Source organism: Theobroma cacao, chromosome 5 (assembly GCF_053813885.1).
Source record: "Theobroma cacao isolate CCN51 chromosome 5, ASM5381388v1, whole genome shotgun sequence".
Taxonomy (NCBI): Eukaryota; Viridiplantae; Streptophyta; class Magnoliopsida; order Malvales; family Malvaceae; genus Theobroma; species Theobroma cacao.
The window spans coordinates 22617446-22625283 of NC_142643.1; positions in this window are offsets into that span (position 1 = coordinate 22617446).

Sequence of the window (7838 nt, forward strand, 5' to 3'; positions counted from 1 at the left end):
TTACGAGATTATGAAACCATTTAAAATGAGTAATAGGGCTTCCGAAGGAATCAATGACTATAAATGAACTTTTCTTGTCAATGGATGGCTTTTGCTTCAGGTTTCTAAAAGTAAACATTCAATTATAATCTGTCTGCACCAAAAAGACAACAAAAATTCAGCTTAATATCAATTACGAGATTATGAAACCATTTAAAGCGAGTAATAGGGCTTCCGAAGGCATCAATGACTATAAATCAACTTTTCTTGTCAATGGATGGCTTTCGCTTCGACTTTCTAAAAGTAAACAATCAATTATAATCTGTTTTAACCAAAAAGGCAAAAAAAATCCAACTTAAAATCAATTACGAGATTATGAAACCATTTAAAGCGACTAATAGGGCATCCTAAGGCATCAATGACTATAAATTAACTTTTATTGTCAATGGATCGCTTTCACTTCAGGTTTCTAAAGGTAAACACTCAATTATACACTGTTTTAACCGAAAAGATAATAAAAATTCAACTTAAAATCAATTACGAGATTATGAAAGCATTTAAAGCGAGTAATAGGGCTTTCAAAGGCATCAATGACTATAAATGAACTTTTCTTGTCGATGGATGGCTTTCGCTTCAGATTTCTAAAGGTAAACATTCAATTATAATCTGTTTTAACCAAAAAGACAACAAAAATTCAACTTAACATCAATTACGAGATTATGAAACCATTTAAAGCGAGCAATAGGGCTTCCGAAGGCATCAATGACTATAAATGAACCTTTCTTCTCAATGGATGGCTTTCGCTTCAGGTTTCTAAAGGTAAACATTCAATTATAATCTGTTTTAACCAAAAAGACAACATAAATTCAACTTAAAATCAATTACGAGATTATGAAACCATTTAAAACGAGTAATAGGGCTTCCGAAGGAATCATTGACTATGAATGAACTTTTCTTGTCAATGGATGGCTTTCGCTTCAGGTTTCTAAAAGTAAACATTCAAATATAATCTGTCTGCACCAAAAAGACAACAAAAATTCAGCTTAATATCAATTACGAGATTATGAAACCATTTAAAGCGAGTAATAGGGCTTCCGAAGGCATCAATGACTATAAATGAACTTTTCTTGTCAATGGATGGCTTTCGCTTCGGGTTTCTAAAAGTAAACAATCAATTATAATCTGTTTTAACCAAAAAGGTAAAAAAAATCCAACTTAAAATCAATTACGAGATTATGAAAGCATTCAAAGCGAGTAATAGGGCTTTCAAAGGCATCAATGACTATAAATGAACTTTTCTTGTCAATGGATGGCTTTCGCTTCAGGTTTCTAAAGGTAAACATTCAATTATAATCTGTTTTAACCAAAAAGACAACAAAAATTCAACTTAAAATCAATTACGAGATTATGAAAGCATTTAAAGCGAGTAATAGGGCTTTCAAAGGGATCAATGACTATAAATGAACTTTTCTTGTCAATGGATGGCTTTCGCTTCAGGTTTCTAAAGGTAAACATTCAATTATAATCTGTTTTAACCAAAAAGACAACAAAAATTTAACTTAAAATCAATTACGAGATTATGAAACCATTTAAAGCGAGTAATAGGGCTTCCGAAGGCATCAATGACTATAAATGAACTTTTCTTATCAATGGATGGCTTTCGCTTCAAGTTTCTAAAGGTAAACATTCAATTATAATCTGTTTTAACCAAAAAGACAACAAAAATTCAACTTAAAATCAATTACGAGATTATGAAACCATTTAAAACGAGTAATAGGGCTTCCGAAGGTATCAATGACTATAAATGAACTTTTCTTGTCAATGGATGGCTTTCGCTTCAGGTTTCTAAAAGTAAACTTCAATTATAATCTGCCTGAACCAAAAAGACAACAAAAATTCAGCTTAGTATCAATTACGAGATTATGAAACCATTTAAAGCGGGTAATAGGGCTTCAGAAGGCATCAATGACTATAAATGAACTTTTCTTGTCAATGGATGGCTTTCGCTTCGGGTTTCTAAAAGTAAACAATCAATTATAATCTGTTTTAACCAAAAAGGTAAAAAAAAATCCAACGTAAAATCAATTACGAGATTATGAAACCATTTAAAGTGACTAATAGGGCTTCCTAAGGCATCAATGACTATAAATGAACTTTTGTTGTCAATGGATGGCTTTCGCTTCAGGTTTCTAAAGGTAAACATTCAATTATATTCTGTTTTAACCAAAAAGATAATAAAAATTCAACTTAAAATCAATTACGAGATTATGAAACCCTTTAAAGCGAGTAATAAGGCTTCCGAAGGCATCAATGACTATAAATGGACTTTTCTTGTCAATGGATGGCTTTCGCTTCAGGTTTCTAAAGGTAAACATTCAATTATAATTTGTTTTAACCAAAAGGCAAAAAAAATTCAACCTAAAATCAACTACGAGATTATGAAACCATTCAAAGCGAGTGATAGGGCTTCCGAAGGCATCAATGACTATAAACGAACTTTTATTGTTAATGGATGGCTTTCGCATTAGGTTTCCAAAGGTCAACATTCAATTATAATCTGTTTTAACTAAAAGGTAACAAAAATTCAACTAAAAATCAATTATGAGATTATGAAACCATTTAAAGCGTGTAATAAGGCTTCCGAAGGCAACAATGACTATAAAATGGACTTTTCTTGTCAATGGATGGCTTTTGCTTCACGTTTCTAAAGGTAAAAATTCAATTATAATATGTTTTAACCAAAAACGTAATTAAATTCAAATAAAAATCATTTATGAAACTACAAAACCATTTAAAGCGAGTAATAAGGCTTCCGAAGGCATGAACGACTATAAAGGAACTTATCTTCTCAATGAATATCTTTTGCTTCATGGTTCTCAAGGTAAACATTGAATTATATTTTGTTTTAACCAAAAAGGTAAAAAAATTCAACTTAAAGCCAATTACGAGATTATCAAACCATTTAAAGCGTGTAATAAGGCTTCCGAAGGCATCAATGACTACAAATAGACTTTTCTTGTCAATGGAAGGCTTTCGCTTCATGTTTCTAGAGGTAAACATTCAACTATAATCAGTTTTAACCAAAAAGGCATAAAAAATTCAACTTAAAATCAATTACGAGATTATGAAAGCATTTAAAGCGACTAATAGGGCTTTCGACGGCATCAATAACTATAAATGAACTTTTCTTGTCAATGGATGGCTTTCGCTTCAGGTTTCTAAAGGTAAACATTCAATTATAATCTGTTTTAACCAAAAAGACAACAAAAATTCAACTTAAAATCAATTACGAGATTATGAAACCATTTAAAGCGAGTAATAGGTCTTTCGAAGGCATTAATGACTATAAATGAACTTTTCTTGTCAATGGATGGCTTTCGCTTCAGGTTTCTAATGGTAAACATTCAATTATAATCTGTTTTAACCAAAAAGATAACAAAAATTCAACTTAAAATCAATTACAAAATTATGAAACCATTTAAAGCGAGTAATAGGGTTTCCGAAGGCATCAATGACCATAAATGAACTTTTCTTGTCAATGAATGGTTTTCGCTTCAGGTTTCTAAAGGTAAACATTCAATTATAATCTGTTTTAACCAAAAAGGTAAAAAAAATTCAACTTAAAATCAATTATGAGATTATGAAACCATTTAAAGCAACTTATAGGGCTTCAGAAGGCATCAATGACTATAAATAAACTTTTCTTGTCAATGGATGGCTTTCACTTTAGCTTTCTGAAGGTAAACATTCAATTATATTTTGTTTTAACAAAAAAGGCAATAAAAATTCAACTTAAAATCAATTACGAGATTATGAAACCATTTAAAGTGAGTAATAAGGCTTTCGAAGGCGTCAAGGACTACAAATGGAGTTTTCTTCTTAATGGATGGCTTTTGCTTAGTGTTTCGAGAGGTAAACATTCAACTATAATCTATTTTAACCGAAAAGGCAAAAAAAAAAATCAACTGAAAATCATTTAGGAGACTATGAAACCATTTAAAGCGAGTAATAAGGCTTCCGAACGCATCAATGACTATAAATGGACTTTTCTTGTCAATGGATGGTTTTCGCTTCATGTTTCTATAGGTAAACATTCAATCATAATCTGTTTTAACCAAAAAGATAAAAAAAATCAACTTAAAATCAATTACGAGATTATGAAAGGATTTAAAGCGAGTAATAGGGCTTCTAAAGGCATCAATGACTATAAATGAACTTTTCTTGTCAATGGATGGCTTTTACTTCAGGTTTCTAAAGGTAAGCATTCAATTATAATCTGTTTTAATGAAAAACCTAACAAAAATTCAACTTAAAATCAATTACGAGATTATGCAACCATTTAAAGCGAGTAATAGGGCTTCCGAAGGCATAAATGACTATAAATGAACTTTTATTGTCAATGGATGGCTTTCGCTTTAGGTTTCTAAAGGTAAATATTTAATTATAATCTGTTTTAATAAAAAAGGTAACAAAAATTCAACTAAAAATGAATTACGAGATTATGAAACCATTTAAAGCGAGTAATAAGGCTTTCGAAGGCATCAATGACTATAAAATGGACTTTTCTTGTCAATGGATGGCTTTCGCTTCATGTTTCTAAAGGTAAACATTCAATTATAATATGTTTTAACCAAAAACGTAATTAAATTCAAATGAAAATCATTTATGAAACTAAAAAACCATTTAAAGCGAGTAATAAGGCCTCCGAAGGCATGAGTTACTATAAAGGAACTTTTCTTCTCAATGAATATCTTTTGCTTCATGTTTCTCGAGGTAAACATTCAATTATAATCTATTTTAACCAAAAAGGTAAAAAAATTGAACTTAAAATGAATTACGATATTATCAAACCATTTAAAGCGTGTAATAAGGCTTCCAAGGGTATCAATGACTACGAATGGACTTTTCATGTCAATGGATGGCTTTCGCTTCATGTTTCTAGAGGTAAACATTCAATTATAATCTGTTTTAATGAAAAAGGCATAAAAAATTCAACTTAAAATCAATTACGAGATTATGAAAGCATTTAAAGCGACTAATAGGGCTTCCGAAGGTATCAATGACTATAAATGAACTTTTCTTGTCAATGGATGGTTGTCGCTTTAGGTTTCTAAAGGTAAACATTCAATTATAATCTGTTTTAACCAAAAAGACAACAAAAATTCAACTTAAAATCAATTGCGAGATTATGAAACCATTTAAAGCGAGTAATAAGGCTTCTGAAGGCATCAATGACTACAAATGGACTTTTCTTGTCAATAGATGGCTTTCGCTTCATGTTTCTAGAGGTAAACATTCAATTATAATCCGTTTTAACCAAAAAGGTAAAAGAATTCACCATAAAATCAATTCTGAGATTATAGAACCATTTAAAGCGAATAAGAAGGCTTTCAAAGGCATGAGTGACTATAAATGAACTTTTTTTCCCAATGGATGGCTTTCACTTCATATTTCTAGAGGTAAACATTCAATTATAATTTGTTTTCACCAAAAAGGTAAAAGAATTCAACATAAAATCAATTTTGAGATTATACAACCATTTAAAGCGAATAATAAGGTTTTCAAAGGCATGAGTGACTATAAATGAACTTTTCTTTATAATGGATGGCTTTCACTTCACGTTACTCGAGGAAAAAAATCAATTATAATCTGTTTTAACTAAAAACATAAATAAATGGAACTGAAAATCAATTATGAAACTATAAAACCATTTAAAGCGAGTAATAAGGCTTCCGAAGGCATGAATGACTATAAAGGAAGTTTTCTTCTCAATGAATATCTTTCGCTTCAAGTTTCTCGAGGTGAAATTCAATTATAATCTATTTTAACCAAAAAGGTAAAAAAATTCAACTTAAAATCAATTACGAGATTATAAAACCATTTAAAGCAAGTAATAAGGCTTTCGAAGGCATAAGTGACTATAAATAAACTTTTTTTGTCAATAGATGGCTTTCGCTTCATGTTTTTCGAGAAAAATATTCAATTATAATTTATTTTAGCCAAAAAGTTAAAAAATTCCACTTAAAATCAATTATAAGATTATAAAACCACTTAAAGCGAGTAATAAGGCTTTCGAAGGCATCAGGGATTACAAATGGACTTTTCTTGTCAATGGATGGCTTTCGCTTCACGTTTCTAGAGGTAAACATTCAACTATAATCATTTTTAACCAAAAAGGCAAAACAAATTCAACTTAAAATCAATAACGAGATTATGAAACCATTTAAAGCGAGTAATAAGGCTTCCGAAGGCATCAATGAGTATAAATGGACTTTTCTTGTCAATGGATGGCTTTCGCTTCATGTTTCTAGAGGTAAACATTCAATTATAATCTGTTTTAACCAAAAAGGTAAAAGAATTCAACATAAAATCATTTCTGAGATTATAGAACCATTTAAAGCGAATAAGAAGGCTTTCAAAGGCATGAGTGACTATAAATGAACTTTTTTTCCCAATGGATGGCTTTCACTTCATATTTCTAGAGGTAAACATTCAATTATAATTTGTTTTCACCAAAAAGGTAAAAGAATTCAACATAAAATCAATTTTGAGATTATACAACCATTTAAAGCGAATAATAAGGTTTTCAAAGGCATGAGTGACTATAAATGAACTTTTCTTTATAATGGATGGCTTTCACTTCACGTTACTCGAGGAAAAAAATCAATTATAATCTGTTTTAACTAAAAATGTAAATAAATGGAACTGAAAATCAATTATGAAACTATAAAACCATTTAAAGCGAGTAATAAGGCTTCCGAAGGCATGAACGACTATAAATGAACTTTTCTTCTCAATGAATATCTTTCGCTTCACATTTCCTAAGGTAAACATTTAATTATAATCTGTTTTAACCAAAAAGGTAAAAAAATTCAACTTAAAATCAATTACGAGATTATGAAACCATTTAAAGCAAGTAATAAGGCTTTCGAAGGCATGAGTGACTATAAATAAACTTTTTTTGTCAATGGATGGCTTTCGCTTCATGTTTTTCGAGAAAAATATTCAATTATAATTTATTTTAGCCAAAAAGTTAAAAAATTCCACTTAAAATCAATTATAAGATTATAAAACCACTTAAAGCGAGTAATAAGGCTTTCGAAGGCATCAGGGATTACAAATGGACTTTTCTTGTCAATGGATGGCTTTCGCTTCACGTTTCTAGAGGTAAACATTCAACTATAATCATTTTTAACCAAAAAGGCAAAACAAATTCAACTTAAAATCAATAACGAGATTATGAAACCATTTAAAGCGAGTAATAAGGCTTCCGAAGGCATCAATGACTATAAATGGACCTTTCTTGTCAATGGATGGCTTTCGCTTCATGTTTCTAGAGGAAAACATTCAATTATAATCTGTTTTAACAAAAAAGGCCAAAAAAATTCAACTTAAAATCAATTACGAGATTATGAAACCATTTAAAGCGAATAATAAGGCTTCCAAAGGCATCAATGACTATAAACGAACTTTTCTTGTCAATGGATGTCTTTCGCTTCTAGTTTCTAAAGGTAAACATTCAATTATAATCTGTTTTAACCAAAAAGGTAAAAAAAATTCAACTTAAAATCAATTACGAGATTATGAAACCATTTAAAGCGACTGATATGGCTTCTGAAGGCATCAATGACTATAAATAAACTTTTATTGTCAATAGATGGCTTTCACTTCAGGTTTCTAAAGGTAAACATTCAATTATATTCTGTTTTAACCAAAAAGGTAATAAAAATTCAACTTAAAATCAATTACGAGATTATGAAACCATTTAAAGCGAGAAATAAGGCTTCCGAAGGCATCAATGACTATAATGGACTTTTCTTGTCAATAGATGGCTTTCGCTTCACGTTTCTAGAGGTAAA